This window comes from Lissotriton vulgaris, chromosome 7, assembly GCF_964263255.1.
Source record: "Lissotriton vulgaris chromosome 7, aLisVul1.2, whole genome shotgun sequence".
Lineage (NCBI taxonomy): Eukaryota > Metazoa > Chordata > Amphibia > Caudata > Salamandridae > Lissotriton > Lissotriton vulgaris.
Window position 1 is genome coordinate 619135149 of NC_141695.1, and position 15678 is coordinate 619150826.

The 15678-nt window shown below is 47.6% G+C and overlaps 1 protein-coding gene across 3 annotated transcripts in view; it reads right to left on the bottom strand.

The window, feature by feature from the left end:
* Nucleotides 1–15678, bottom strand: part of LOC147702137 (monocarboxylate transporter 6-like) — a 450160-nt gene that overhangs the window by 369194 nt on the left and 65288 nt on the right. Inside the window, exon 1 of one of the 3 annotated variants that reach the window (XM_086930785.1) lies at nt 4896–5175. The exons of 1 other annotated variant lie outside the window; for it this stretch is intronic. The gene's annotated coding sequence lies outside the window, so the exon portion shown is untranslated. Of the gene's footprint in view, nt 1–4895; nt 5176–15678 lie in introns of those variants that run through there. One more of the 3 variants, XM_086930783.1, reaches the window with a different exon arrangement.

Genomic DNA, 15678 nt, shown 5'->3' on the forward strand with positions numbered 1-15678 from the left:
AACCCAATAGCCCACATTAAACTGAATGGAAATGTTTCAGAAGCTTTTGACTTAGCTCAGGGATTTAGGCAAAGTTGTTTTTTATCCCCTCTACTATTTCTTCTGTCAATTGAACCTCTACTACATTCCTTTTGCATTCATGATAAAATCAAAGGTATTCCTTTCAAGAGCGTCTCTCAAAAACTAGCTGCATATACAGAAGACATCCTAATCTTTTCCATCGAGGCAAAGCGTGCCAATCCTGAAATCTTAAATGTGATCACAGAGTACGCTAAGGTTGCAGGATACTCCTTATAGGAAGAAACTGAAGTCTTTCCCCTCAACAATTTATATCTTGCATTTATAGCGTCATCTACAAATCTTAAATGGCAACCAAGCAAACTTAAATACCTAGGCATCGAGTTTGCAATGTCTATTTTGGAAACTAAGAACCATATAGAAACCTCCCTCCTTGCAAACATTAAAAAGCTTACTGAGGAATGGTCTCCGAAATCATTACAAGTGGGGAGGACTGAAACAGTTAAGATACTAGATGCACCTCAAGTAAATTTTTATCTTAATATGTTACCTCCCCAACTCTTTTTTCACATCTTTCGATGCTCAAATTACAACATTCATTTGGAAAGGGGAAAAGGCAAGTATGTGCTAACATATACTGAAATCAAGCAAACATGGTGGTATTAACCTCCCAACTTCTTCTCTTACCAAACTGCCTTTCTAATTAGACCAATTGTTTGGTGTCTACACCTTTCGACTCCCCTTCATCTTACTTGGGTGGACATAGAGTTGGACCTAACCATTTCTCTCTCACCTATAAGTATCCCAACAACAAAACACATTAAGGTTCCCCATTTTTATCAAATCATTAAAAATTCAGTCACAGCTATCAAAAGATTAGATAAATGCGTTCCTCATGCGATCAAAGACTCAGAATTTGCCTCTCTATGGTTCTGCCCAACAGTAAAACTTGTTCCTAACCCCTGCTTCTGGGGATTTTGGGCCTCTATAGGCTTTATTATATTCACGGACATTGTACCCACCCGAAAGAAGCAATAACATTTGCTGCTTTAGCAACTAAATTTGCTCTCCAGCCAATTGATTTTTATAATTTCTTGTCCCCCAAAGTTGCTCTTTGGAGTTTTAGGAAACGACATAAAGCAGACTGTCTCAACTTCCTACATACCTTACACTCTAAGAGCCACATATATCAACACATTTCCCCATAGACACAGAGTGGGCAAAACCCTTTGATACATCTGGCCCTAAAAGCCATAAAGTATCCGTAATCTATAAAATACTTAAGACAAACTGTTAGAACTGGGGGTCTCTAGTTGGCAGAGGTAGGTACCGCTGTCCAAATAGGGACCCTTGCTTCTAGTCAGGGCAAGGAGATAACCCTCTTAGATAACCCCTGCTCACCCTCTAGGTAGCTTGGCCTGAGCAGTCTAGGCTAACCAGAGGCAATGCGTGAAGTATTTGTACCAACACTCACAGTAACACAGTGAAAACACCACAAACTGATTCCACAACAGTTTAGAAAAATAAAGGTATTTATTCTAAACTACACAAACCAAAATGACAAAAATCCAACATACACAGTTCAAGAATATGGTTTCAAAAGAGTTCTTAAGGTTGTAGTCAAAGTTCTTTAAGTTGCGTTAAAATAATCCACAGATGCGTGAAAAGTTCACAGTTGCGTCATGTTTACTCACAGTACCTTTTAGATGCAACAAAGTTCCACAAGCAGGAAGCTGGTGCGGTGGAAAACAAGCGATGCGTTACTCCTGAGACCCTGGGGAGGCGATGCGACAGCCCTGCTGCAGCAGCGGGCGTGTTGCGACGAATCCGGTCTGTATGGGGAGGAAGGCCGCTTGCGTGGATTCCGGTGCGTAGGTTCCGTAGGAAGCCTGTTCCCGCAAAGGCACGATGCAATGATCTCGTAGGGGCTGCGACGATCTCCGGGGCGACGATGCGCGGTCCAGCGGTGATCCTCTTTCTCGCAGCTCCTCGATGCGATGGTTCTGCGACGATGATCGCAGCGACGTGATGCGGTCCGCAAGCAAGCGGTGCGGCGATCTCACCCAGCGACGACAGGCTCTGCGACGACACTCGCAGCGATGTTCGATTCTCCCTCACCGGTCTGGTGCGTCCCGCAAACGAAGGATGCGATGGCTCTACGACGATCTCGCCCTTCGTAGCGGCGGGAAACTTCTCGCACTGTCGGGGATGCGCTTCGCAAGCGAGCGATGCGACACTTTTCATTTTCAAAAGTCTCTCAAGCTTAGTTTCAAGCTTCCCAGCTCATGTTCAACTTCCAGAGGCCCCACAACTGGATCAAGCACTCTAGGAAGGACAGAACTCTCTCAGCAGAGTTCAGGGAGACTGGGGGTGAAGTCCTTTTGTTACTGGGACTTCAAAAACAGGGAGCCAGCTCTTCTCAGGCCCTTGGAGATTCCTTCAAGACAGGGGACACAGCTCACAGCAAAGTCCTTCCCCTCTCCTTGGCAGCAAAGCAACAGCAGGTCAGTCCAGCAGAGCAACAGCAGGACAGTCTTCCTTCTTCAGAGTCAGCTTTCTCCTTGGCAGAGGTTCCTTCTTGATTTCCAGGATGATCTAATTTTCTGTTGTCAGGGGTCCTGTACTTATACCCCTAAAGTCTTTGTTCTCTCTGTGCATGTGGGCCCTGAGCCCGGTCTGAACCAGTTCTGGGTGGATCCTGAGCACTTTGTTTTGCTGGCTGCATCTTTCCTTTCAGAGTGAGGGGCAGGGTCCTCAGCCGCCCAGCAGGAGGTGGAGCCAGCATTGTGGCAGGCAGGCACAGCCCTATTCAGCCCAGGTGCTAACTCCTCCCACCACTCAGGTTGCAATTGCTTCATTCAGCCTAGTGCTGACTCATCCAGCCTCTGGGGGAATTCCCCAGCCCCTGTCACTCACAAACCAGACAGTCAATACACAAACAGGCCCAGGCACACAGAAGGGTCAGACAAGAGAACAGCAACTTTCTAAAAGTGCTGTTCTCAAACACAGGATTTAAAAACCACCTTTCCTAAAAGATGTATTATTAAATTCTGAGTTCAGGGATACTAGATACTTATGTCCTATCTTGTTCCTATGGGAAGAAATGCTGTTAACCACTGTAGCCAGCATCCCCCGTGTTAACCTAAGGAGCAAGATAGCCTTACAATAGTGAAAAACTAAAATGGCTGTAATTCACTACCAGAGCATGTCACCTGCACTAGTACATGCTCTACCTTTCACATACACTGCACCCTGCCCAGGGGGGTACCTTGGGCCTTCCATAGGGGTGACTGATGTGCACGAAAAGGGAAGGGTTAGGCCTGGTCAGTGGGGACACTGACCAGGAGGACATGGCAGTTCTAAACTGCCCATAGGCGCTGCAGTGGCAGGCCTGAGACACCATTTTTAGAGCTACTCCTGTGGGTGGCACAATCAGTGCTGCAGGCCCACTAGTAGCATTTGTCATCACCAGCCCTGGCACACCCAGTGCACTTTACTAGGGACTTCATGGTGATACAAATATGCCAAACATGTATATCCAATCAGAATAACAATTTACATAGAGAGCATATGCACTTTAGCACTGATCAGCAGTGGTAAAGTGTGCAGAGTCCTATTGCCAACAGCCACGGGTCAGGAAAAATAAGGGAGGAAGAAGCAAAAAGTTTGGGGATGACCCTGCAAGAAGGGCTAGTTCCAACACAAACCACTCCTATTTTTACGTACGAGATCCCAAAAACATGGGATGCATTAAGCACAATATAGCATTGTATGATGGTATCACGCATGCAATTTGCACACATGCCTTTTCAATGTCGGCATTAGAACAGATGTGTTGTTGTGTTGTTACGACACGTTCCTTTTGCACCCAACTTTCCTTGGTGGGCACTGGACTTTGGATTAGTATAATTTACTATTCAAACTCCAGCCTGCCCAACATTAGGGAAGTTATTGGACTTTAAATCCAACACAACCAACTCCACCAATGAAAGTTCCCTAAAGCAAGTTGTTGTAATGACTTGCACCATAAATTAAAACATGGTAATGACACAGTTGTTCTATTACCAGTGCACTAAATTATGTTTCCCTAATGTAGACCACATACTACCATCGCAATTGCCAATATATAGAAGTAGATGCTACTGCATAAAGTTTTGCCTCTCATTTTACAATGCAAATTATGGACAACATACAGGGCTTTCTGGACCCTGGTCGGCTGTATAATCGTGGTCTCCTTCCTTCAGCTGCTTGTTGGCATTGCCAACACCCCCAGGTGATCTAGAACAACTGCTATTCTACTGCAAACACATTAAGCCCTCTGGACATCTAGCGGCACTCACAAACATCTTCAACAGACAAATGTCACTATCACCTACCATAATCTCACTGGGTATAATCCAACATCAGACTCAAATACACTAAACTCACCGACATATTGGGACTGTTTCCTCCTTGACATTTTCCTCGCAAAGGGTATTAAAAGGATTCGTGCTAACGGGGAAAATGATAACATATCACACCACACGTGGTGGTCATGGGTATGTTTTTACAGGAGTGCTGATCCCACCATAAGGTATTCCAGGAGACTTATTGTACAGGTTTTATACAATGCCGATTGACAATACTTAGTTCCCTAGGCTCTTCTTCCTACTTGTATATTTTTCCCCTTCTCTTATACATATACCATGTCACCTGTGATACTTAGGATACATGTATTATCAAAAGCATGCATTCACTATGCTGTTACAAATCAGATTTTTATTCAAATGCATAGTAACCTCTCGGTACGTAAGATCACATGCTGTGTATTTAGTTTTTTGGGGCAGACAACATGCATAAAAATCCCTTGAAATAGCGAAATTTAAAAAAGCAAGTACCTGACTCCCAATCAGGTGCCCCAGTCCTCCCTAAAGAAAGTCCCAATTCCGGCCAGATCATTCGATTCCTACGCAGATCACTCAGATCCCAGCGGGTCCCTCTGATGCCCAAGAGGTCCCTCGGTTTCCCACTGTGTCTTTCGTACCTTGAAGGTGCCTGGAGTCCGACAGCCAACGCTGTCTGCTACGGTCTCTCTCTCCTCGGCGGTAACTGCTGATTTGTGTCCTTTTGGCCCCGTGCTCTCCGAAGACACGCCCACTCTTCCAGGACACTCCGCCCCCTGGGGTTTGGCAGCTCCCCTCACCTGCGCTGCTCGAACCTTTTCCCGTCTCATGAAAACAGAAGCGTGTGCACGAGGACCCGGGGAAACGCGATCACTTGACACACATTAGCTGTGTTTTGCTGGCGTCACTGGCGCGTGTCGTATTACTGTTTAGAGACCGACAGGCTGCCTACAAGGAAAAATCAGACAAGGACCAGCGGGCAGTGGGGCTAGGGGGGAGTCAGTCATGTGCCTCTGAATAAAGCGGACGGCTGAGCTCGAGGCAGTTACAAGTCCGCGTTGCCCGACACGACCCGTCCCAGTTGAAGTTCTACTGGCCGTTGAAAGACAGAAGGTTGACAGTGACATCTTTCCCTGCCTGACGCCGCTCTTTGCACGCAATGTATTTTGTGTGGGATGGTTATAGCGCTGAATCATTGCAGGTGCTGAAGCGCTCTCCTGTAGCATGCGCCACGCGCTCCTTCGTGCAGGGTTCAGGTGTCCCCGGAGTCTAGCGCCGATCAAAACAGCGCTACCTTCCTCCGGAGAAGGGGGTTCGCATCGCAGGGGCCCCTGCCCCACTTACTCAGACTCTCCCTCTGCGTTCCAGAACTAGCGGTGTATCACGCAAAGCACAGCACAGGAACTGTGCTCCCGAGTGCAGTGGAGAGTACAGGGGGCCGGGTCAGTGAGTGCTTTCACCAGCAGTTAACTGCGTGGTTATCGCCTGCTGCAACGAAACACTTAACAGGTAGTGCAACATGTTTTATTTAAATTGTAATGCATGAGTAGCAGACGCTTAAACGCATCGGCAATTTGTAATTACGGGCCACAGAATCAGTGTCAGTGCGCTGCTGGCAGGGAGCGGTTCTACTAGGATATTTAATGTACACACAGGATCTGACCTACAAGTTATGCACGGATCTGTGCAGTAGGTGTTTTAGCCAACGGAATAATCTCTTTATGACTGAAACTCGTGACCAGCATACAAAACCCTCCCAATATCTGAAGGGTAAAAATGTATCTCAGTGACAGGTGCATCTTGTCACTGTGTTTACTGACAGTGTAGCCAATGCTTTGTTATAATGGACTTCTGTTATATTATGCTTTGTTATGGTACTCCTGCGAAGTGTTAAGTCGTGACATTACCTCCTCGTCCTGTCTCCTCGTCCCATTCCTTAACAGTGAGCAGCTAGTCTGCTCTACAGAAACCTATTACCTAGCCGAGCTTTTGCACCTCCCCCAACATGGCGTCACCATCGTGTGACAATAAAGGGGGAAGTGCAGCAGAGAAACATCTTGTTCTTTTATTTCTGCCTTTGCAGTTTGCCTTCGTGCCTAGCCGAGCGTTGGGTAACTGTTCCATTTTTTTCTTTAATGCTTTAGCGGCCGCCGTAGTTTTTTCTGCTTTATGCTCCCCTGTGCTGCCTGCTGTGCCGGTTTTGTTCGCGGTTCGCTCTAGCGGCCGCTTCTGCCTGGTACGCTCACCTGTTGGGACGCGGCCTGCTTCGGCAGCCGTTTTACTGTTTGCCGGTCCCGCAACGCCCTGCTTTAGCGGGCGGGAGTTGCGCGGTGTTCTTTGCAGCGCCTATGGTCCTTTGTGGTCTCGCTTCTGCGGGATAGATCCTTGGGGCAAAATTCTGGTGGCCGGCTGTTTTTTTAAAGCGCCGGCCCCTTTTCCTGGTCCCGCAGGAGCTCGGGTCGTCGGGACTTCGTTTGCTTTAAGATGGGGTCCTTTTTTTCATGCACTCGTCCTCTCTGAGTGCCTGTTTTGGTGTTTCTTAGACGTTGCTGTTTTCAGTCATGGACTCGAGTGCCTCCTCCTCCGCTGCTCCTCTTGATGCCTTGCTCCTGTTGATTAATGAGGCGGTGGCTGCTGCCTTCCAGACCAGGGACACTGCTGGGCCTCCTTCCAAGGAGCCTTGTGGGTCTGTAGATCCGCAGGTCGCTCCTGATGATGAGATGGGTCCTGAAGAGGATGAGGGTCAGGGCGCTTTGTTCAGGGTGCTGAGCTCTCTGGCTTAAAGTTACATATAGAGGGGTCCCAGTTACAGCAAATTAGTTACACCAAACAAAATTTGCAAAATTAAACAAAATAGAACTCTTAAGTTTGAGAGATGTTATTTATTCACATCCTCAGTCATAGATTAGTTATGCATACATTAGTTAAAATTTTCAAACATTTAAATGCCCAAAGAGAGGCGAGGGTGAAGGGGGTACGGGTAGGGGGAAGTGAGTGCTTGGTGAGGATCGGGATAGTGTAAAATGGAAGTCACATGTGGTCATATCAATACATTTTGCAAGTTGACAACACATGAGCATGTTGGTATCGCCATTACACACTTCTATGCATATATATTCCTATCCCAATGGTTCAAACACAGTCAAAAATGGTCTGTTGAGTTTGGGTAGGACATGTAAAAGGAGTAGGTCGATGTTTCGACCCCAGATGGTGTAGGTTCACTTGCACCTTACTGCGGGGTCTTCATCAGGACTGGAGTGGTGGTGAACAAGGTGGGGTGGAGGGGCCAGGCAAGAGCACCAAAAAGTGCCACTGTCAATTATGTGGCAACATGGAGAAGGGGAAGTTAATGGGCCCTTGGGCTCCGGTCATCAGAGAGAGCAGCAACCCGGAGGTCTGTTTATTCAAAGGACCTCGTGAGGATATACTTAGAGTCAATCCTTGGATCGTTAACCGTGAACCAGGCCCGTACCGTGCTGAAATCGCGGACATGTTGGCCGGCAGCATCTCGCAGGCTCGCATCAATGAGAGCTCTCTGGCTTGTTCGCCCATGTGTGGGACAATTTGGTTTTCACTCCTCCGGTATCGGATGTTCTGAAGGATGACTTCTTTACGCAGTATCACCAGCCGGCTCCTGACTCCTTCCCATTGCATGGCGCTGTGCACAAGGTGCTGGATAATGAGTGGAAGGAAGTGGATAAATCTGCCTTCCCTCGCTTCTTGTCAAGGCATTACCCTCTGGAAGGTTTTGCTGCGGAGTTTTCTCAGGCTGTAAAGGTCGATAATTTGATGGCTGGTCTTTCCTCTCAAGGTTTGGTCCTGTCGGATGACGCCCTTCCTGCAGACGCTGTGAATAAGCGTGTTGAAGGGGCGGTGAAGCGTTCCTATGCTGCTTCCAATTTTTCTGTCTGTGCAACTGCCTATTCAAATTTCATGGTCCAGTCCCTCCTCAAAGATTTTCAGGCCCTGTCCCTTCTGTTGCAGGATGGTGAGGATGCCACCCCTCTCTTGTCTCTGATGGAGTTGCAGGTTCGATACTTGTCGGATCTTTCCTTTGACAATTTGACTGCCGCTGCTTCTGGTGCTTGGATTGCTGCACAACGTCCTATCTGGATGCGTTCCTGGAAGGCTGAGTCTTCCCAGAAGTCAGTTCTCCTTAAGTTGCCCTTTGGGGGTTCCAAAGTGTTCGGCCCTCAGCTTGAGGAGATGGTCAAGCAATCAGCAGAGAACCGCAAGCTTGTGGCTCCTGTCCTCCCTCCTTCTCGGAGGCTGATTTGGTTACCGTTGTGCTTTTGGGCCTTCTGCTCGGAGTGCTTCGCAGCCCTTTCGTGGCAGAGGTCATGGCCGGGGGGCTGCTGGAGGTGCCTAAGCCCGGGCCCCTGCCAGCGTTGCTGCCACCGCTTTTTCCTCTGCCCAATGAATATCTGCCTTTGCCGGTGGTGGTCGCCTTCAGTCTTTCCTGCTCCAGGGGTTGTCGGTTCCAGATGCCTGGGCGGTTCAGACCGTATCGGAGGGTTGTCGGATAGAATTTTCCTCTCCTCCGCCTCCGGTCATCCTTATGACTTCCCTACCCTATCTTCCTCTGCGAAGGGAGGTGTTGTTGGCGGGTGTGCGACTTCTGTTGGAAAAGAAGGCTATCGTGGACGTTCCTCCTCTGAAGAGGGGCGAGGGTTGTTATTCGATCCTCTTTTTGGTCTCCAAGAAAGATACTTTGGATCTGCTTCTTGTTTTGGATCAATCGCTTCGTTCTCCATCGTCCATTCAAGATGGTGAATCTGCATTCCATCCTGCCTCTGGTGCTTCCAGGGGGCTTCCTGGCTTCCCTGGATCTGATGGATGCATATCTACATGCCCCGGTCCATCTGGAGGATCAGAAATATCTCTGGTTTGCTGTGGGTTCCCGTCACTATCAGTTCTGGGTGCTCCCCTTCGGCCTTTCATCGGCGCCCAGGGTTTTCACAAAACTCTTGGCCCCTCTGGTGGGTATTCTTCATTCGAGAGGGCTGCCGGTTTTTCCCTATCTCGATGACTGGTTGATTGTTTCTCCTTCTTTTCTCAGGCTCTGTCGGATGTGGATCAGGTGTGTCATCTCCTCGGTTCCTTTAGGTTCCTCATGAACCACCGGAAGTCCTCCCTGATGCCCTCCCAGTCCCTGAAGTTCCTGGGGGCTCTCTTCCGCATGGATCTAGGCATGGTGCTCCTCTCCCAGGAGCGCCAGTTGACTTTGTTTCATCCTTTCTTGGCTTCTGTCCCAGTCCTGGGTGTCGGCCCGTCTCTGGTTGAGGAGTCAAGGGGAGATGGCGTCCACTTTCCATCTCCTTCCTTGGGCCAGGCTGCATTTGTATCCCCTCTTGCATCATATCCTGTCGCACTGGGATCCTGCCTCCCTGTCGCACTGGGATCCTGCCTCCCTGCACTACGAGGCCCTGATACCGGTCTCTCCGGGGATTCGGGTGGATCTCCAATGGTGGTTGTCCCCTCATTCTTTTTCCCGGGGGTTCAATCTTCTTCCTCTTCGAGCTGTGGTTGTGTTGTCGACGGATGCCAGTGCCGTGGGTTGGGGTGCTGTGATGGGTGCCTCCAAGACTCAGGGTCGGTGATCCCATTTCGAGTCTCTCCAGTCCTCAAACTGGAAGGAGTTGAGGGCGGTTTGGTTGGCTCTTCGGTGGTTCGCTCCTCTCCTTCGAGGTCATGTTGTCTAGGTGCAGACCGGCAACCAGGTTGTTCGGGCTTATGTCAATCGACGAGGGGGCATGTGCCGGTCTCTGTTTGTCCTCTCCTGGAAGATCGGGCTTTGGGGCGAGCAGAATCTCTTGTCTCTGATGGCGGTCTATCTTCCGAGGAAGGAGAAAGGGCCTGCGAATTCTTTGAGCAGGATATTCCCCTCCTCGGTGACTCTGTCTGTCCCCGGATCTGTTCAATCTGATTGTACTCAGGTTCCGCCGTTCTTGGCTGGATCTTTTTGCCTAGGAGGATTCTGCCCTTCTTCCTCGGTTTTGCACCCTCGTTCCCTCCCGGTTGGCATGGGCCACCAATGCTTTCTCGGTTTCGTGGGGCTCCTGTTTGCCTTCCCTCCATTTGCTTTGATTCCGCGGGTCCTCCGGAAGATTCGGTTGGACCGGGCAGAGGTTCTCCTGATTGTACCGGAGTGGTCTTGTCAGTCTTGGTTCCCCCTGCTGCTGACCTTGTCTGTGTGCCTCCATTGGAGGTTTCCCCTTTGTCCCTCCCCTCTGCCGGCTCCTCTTCTCGGGATTGCCTCCCTGCTCCGCCTCCGGCTTGGGGTTTGGCACTTGAGAGGTTGAGTTTGTTGGGTCAGGGTTGCTCGGTTGAGGTTGCCCGGTGCCTCCAGTTGTTGCGACACCCTTCCACCTTGAAGTCCTATGACTGTCATTGGGAGAATTTCTCCTCCTGGTGTCCTGGGAAGGGTCTCTCTTCTTCCTTCTGTGAGGCTGTGAGGGTGTTGGACTTCTTGCGGGATGGTTTCGTCTTGGGGCTCTCTGTTTCTTCCCTGTGTGCGCAGTGGGCTGCCATTCTTGCTTTTCGGGGTTCCTCTGTGTCCTCTGTCTCGCCGTTGGTGGCTCGCTTTTGCAGAGTTTTTTGCTTTAGCGTCCTGTTTCTCACTCTCCTGTGCCTGCCTGGGATCTTCCCTTGGTTCTCCAGGCCTTGACGGGTCCCCCTTTCAAGACTTTGGTCTCTGTGGACCTTAAATTCCTTTCTGCTAAGGTTCTTTTCCTGGTGGCCATTACTTCTGGGCGGCGGGTTGGTGAGATTGGGGCTTTGAGGCTTTACCCCCGTTTTTTGCACTGATAAAGTCATTCTCCGTCCCAGCCAGTTTTTTCTGCCTAAGGTGTTGTCATCTTTCCACTGTCAGGAGGATATTGTTCTCTCTGTTTTTTTTCCAGATCCTGCCTCTCCTGAGGAGGTGGTCCTCCATTCTTTGGATGTGCTGAGGGCTCTCCGCATCTACTTAGAGCGGACCTCTAGTTTCCGTAAGGTTGATTCCTTGTTTGTCACCTGTGGCCTCTCTGGGTGGGTCGTCGTCCTTCCTTGTCCACTTTGACTCGTTGGGTCAAGGGTGCTGTGGTTTACGCCTACGATTCTGCCCACTGTCCTCTCCCCTATTATGTTCAGGGTAGGTCGACCAGGGGCATCTCCTCCTACTGGGCCATGTTCAAAGGGGCCTCCTTGAGAGACATTTGTAATGCTGCCACATGGGCTGCTCCCCATACGTTTGTTTCACATTATCATCTTCAGTTGCGGATGGTGGCCTCTGCTGCTTTTGGCGCTCATGTCCTGTCTGCGGTACATGGTTTATAATTTGTACTGTTTTCTGTTGATTAAATGGACCTGTTTTCTCACTCTTTCTGGTCTGTTTTTTCTTACAATCACCGTGTGCTTGCGTTTGGGCTCACTGTTAAGGAATGGGACGGGGAGACAGGAGGTAATGCCCAGTTACTCACTGGTAATATTCATTACTCCGAGTCCTGGTCTCCCCGTCCCATTCCTGAGCCCTTCCTTCCCTCCCTGTATTTGGTTCTGAGGTGTTTGATTTGTTTCTGGGTTTTTCCCTTTGATATTCTCAGGAAGTTTCTCTGCCACACTTCCCCCTTTATTCTCACATGATGGTGACACCATGTTGGGGGAAGTGCAAAAGCTTGGCTAGGTAATAGGTTTCTGTAGAGCAGACTAGCTGCTCACTGTTAAGGAATGGGACGAGGAGACAAGGATTCGGAGTGATGAATATTACCAGTGAGTAACCGGGCATTTCTTGTTATAGTGTGTACTGCGTGCGACCGACCTTGTGTTATACTAATGGTATTTTATGTGCATTGCTCCTAGTTGGATAGCTTCGTAGTGGTCTATGGAATTTGAGAATAGCACTTTATGCTATTGTGCGTTATGTTGAAGCACACTGCTAGAACTTGGTATACTCTGTCCTGAAATGTAGAAGACAAGTTTAATGAGCGCTGCTTCAAAAGGAAGCACATGTCTGGGGTACAAGTCGGATAAGTGCCAGGGATGCTTAACTCAGCCTTTCATCTTTCTGCGAAGATACCCTTGATTGGATACCAGTAAAACCGCTGCTACTCCACAATGAACAATATGTTGTGTTGTGTGTGTGTGTGGGGGGGGGGGCGTATAGCCGTGCTCCTGATCACTTCACGGTGCCTCCACCTTTTAAAGGCCCACAAAATTACGAGATAACTGAGACAGGTAGTGTTCCCACATGGGAGGCAGTTCAGCAGCCTGCCCCCAAAGAGAACGATAGTCCTCCCCCCTGACCTTACGAATGGCTCGGTTTGGTACCTGGCCGATTCGGTATTCTTTCCCCACTCAGAGGCTCGGACTGGTACCCATGCTTCTGTTCCTCGAGTGGTTCTGGTGGTAACTGCGTCCTATTGATGCTCTGTTTTATACCCTCCCCTTTCCAATACATGCTGTGTTGAGTACCCTGCCATCTACAGATAACTTTTTGGTGCCCCACATTCCAGGTGTGCTCTGTTTTGCACCCTCACCCCTTCCTAATACATGCTGTAATTGGTACTCTGCCCTGCCGAGATACTCTGCATAGTAACCTCACTCTCTTGCCTAGATGGACTTAGTTGAGTAAGCTGTCCTCCAGGAGGTGTGACTTGTACCCTTTTACCCATACATTTTATTTATTGAACCCTGCGCTCAAGGATCACAGTTTCGCCAGGAGCCTCACTTCGCCTGTGGCGAGGTCCATACTATATATGGTATATAAATAAATAAAATACTTTCACCAGTCCCTACAGTGTGAGCACAGGGTAAACCTGAAACTGAAGGAAAGTTTTACATTTAACCGTTTTTATGGATTTTCTTGCATACACATATCAAACCATACAATGATTGGGCAATGTGGAATAAATGAGATGCACCTTTTACTCCAATAAGCATGTTCATAAATGCTTGCATTTTGTGGTTCTATAAATCATTTTACTCTGAAGTAGAAAGAACAGAATTGATTAATTTGTGTCCCCACTGTTTCTGCTTCTATAAAAAAGACACTGTCATTAACTGTTGATGGATAACATTTTGAGTAGACGCTCCTGTGACTGTGTATAGGTTTCCCTTCTTAAGAAAACAGTCTATTTTATAGCATTGGGATCCCTTTTTCGTCAATGGGTGTTCAAATGTCATAATAGTTTGGTAATAAGGAAACACAATGTTGTGTGTGTTGCCTGCAGGGCCCATTGTGGTTTTCCCTATGTTAGCCTAACTGTGCATGTTGTAGTGCGCACTTTATTTGCACACAATATCCAAAACTTCCTTTGAGTCTCTTGCTTATTTTATGGTGGACAAGTACGAGTGGGAGAGAGAAAGGGTATTTCCTGTTACTGCGACCCCTTAGAGGATTAAGGGTGTTGTGTTCTGGGGTGCCAATTCACTTGTTTCTCTGTTAAGGTTAGGAGAGTGAGTGAGGCACTATAACTAGTCGGACTTGGGCTCATAGACACTGAGGTGGTATGATGTCCCAGTCCCATAGAAGGCAAAATTTCTAGGCAGTCAAATGGTTGAACTACTTTTAACAACTCATCATCACAGAAACAACATGATAAGGAGAACTCGGTAAACAGCCTTTACAATGAAACTTTTACAACTCACTACCATTACGACGCAACCATTACAACGCAAACCATTACAACGCATTGCGCTGTGGGGTGCTCTAGGATAGGGAATAGATTTAATTTACTATCCAACACCTTCCCTACTATCCACGGGGACTGGAGTTGGAATAGTAAATTAAACTATTCTCTATCCAGCACCCCAAAGCGCTATGCGTTGTAATGGTATGCATTGTAAAAACTGTGTTGTAACGGCATGCGTGGTAAAAGCATGCGTTGTAACGTCATACATCCGAAGAACTCAGTGTGAATACAATCAAGCTATATTAAAACATGTTGACATTTTATTTGATTCATTTAAAAAAAACTTTAATTCGTAAGATGTTTTAAACAATACATAAATATGATACAACATAATTTCGGTGAAGTACAAATCACATAAATGTCACAAAACCAAAGGTGGTCTAAGATAGACAAAACATTAATTCATATACATAAACATAATGAAAAACAACAAACAAACAAAAGGAGACGAAGGATGTGAGGTGGCTAAAAGATGGATCTTCTCAATGCGCATTTCGGCACTAAAAGCGCCTTAATCAGGAGGGCCACAACTCTTTCTGTATGTAAATGAAGCATCAACTTCAAATCACAATCTGTAGGTGTACCAATCACACAAAGCTTAAAATGGTTATAATGCGTTTAGTAGTTAACTCAGATTGATTGTGCGTAGGGAGTGAACGATAATAATAAATGACTCTGCGTATTTATTAGTATCCGAGATTAGTGCAGACGACTAATGACTGGTCACAATAAAATAGGCTCTCAAGGTTGTCGGCAAAGCTCTGTCTAGCTCTCCCTAGGGTGCATATATAGTAGATTATAATCATAGAAGGTTCTGTCTAGATATTAAAATCCGGGATCGGTGCAGGCGACTAATAAGATAGCCCAATAGGGCAGGCTCGCAAAATTATTGGCACAGCTCTGGTATAGGACTAGTCATTATAGTTGTCGGAAAAGTGGCGACCTGAAATAATGCTGCCATCCATGTGTACGTTTTCTGATAAACCAAGGCAGGTGGTGGGAGGATCAGCGGAAATGTCCGAGACGTTCTAAAGGATAACGTTGGTGTCACACACCACTTGCATAGATGTATATAGAGTGTATCTGACGCCATGATGTCCCAGTCCCAACATGCCGATGGACTATGTTCCCAAGCATAATATTGTTCCTGAGCAGAATCACTGCAAAAATAACTATAACTGACTGTATAATGTCTTTAGTCACATAATATGCCACATATTCTGCATTTACTTGCTGCTTAATTTGCCTATTCATGCTGCATTAGCTAATGAAAACTACTACATAAAGTGGTTCTCTAAAGCCACTTAATTCATGGGGGAATGTGTATTAAATTCTTTAAGTGTCAACTGCAGGACTAGCCTGCCAAAACCCAACAAGTCATCTCATTACAGGAGCTGAAGCTAGATGAGGGATAGGTACCATTTGAAAACGGCAAACAAGTTTCTGGGGCTAAACTGGGTTAGAAGGACTAGGGGCAAGAGCCAAATCAATCATGTCTAATAGTGTGCAAGTTCTCCAGCTGCCCACTGGAAACACAAATAGCTGGAGTAGCCAATGAGTGGTCAGCACTCAAAAGGTACTGGTAATCGCTGAAAGTGCTTTTAAAA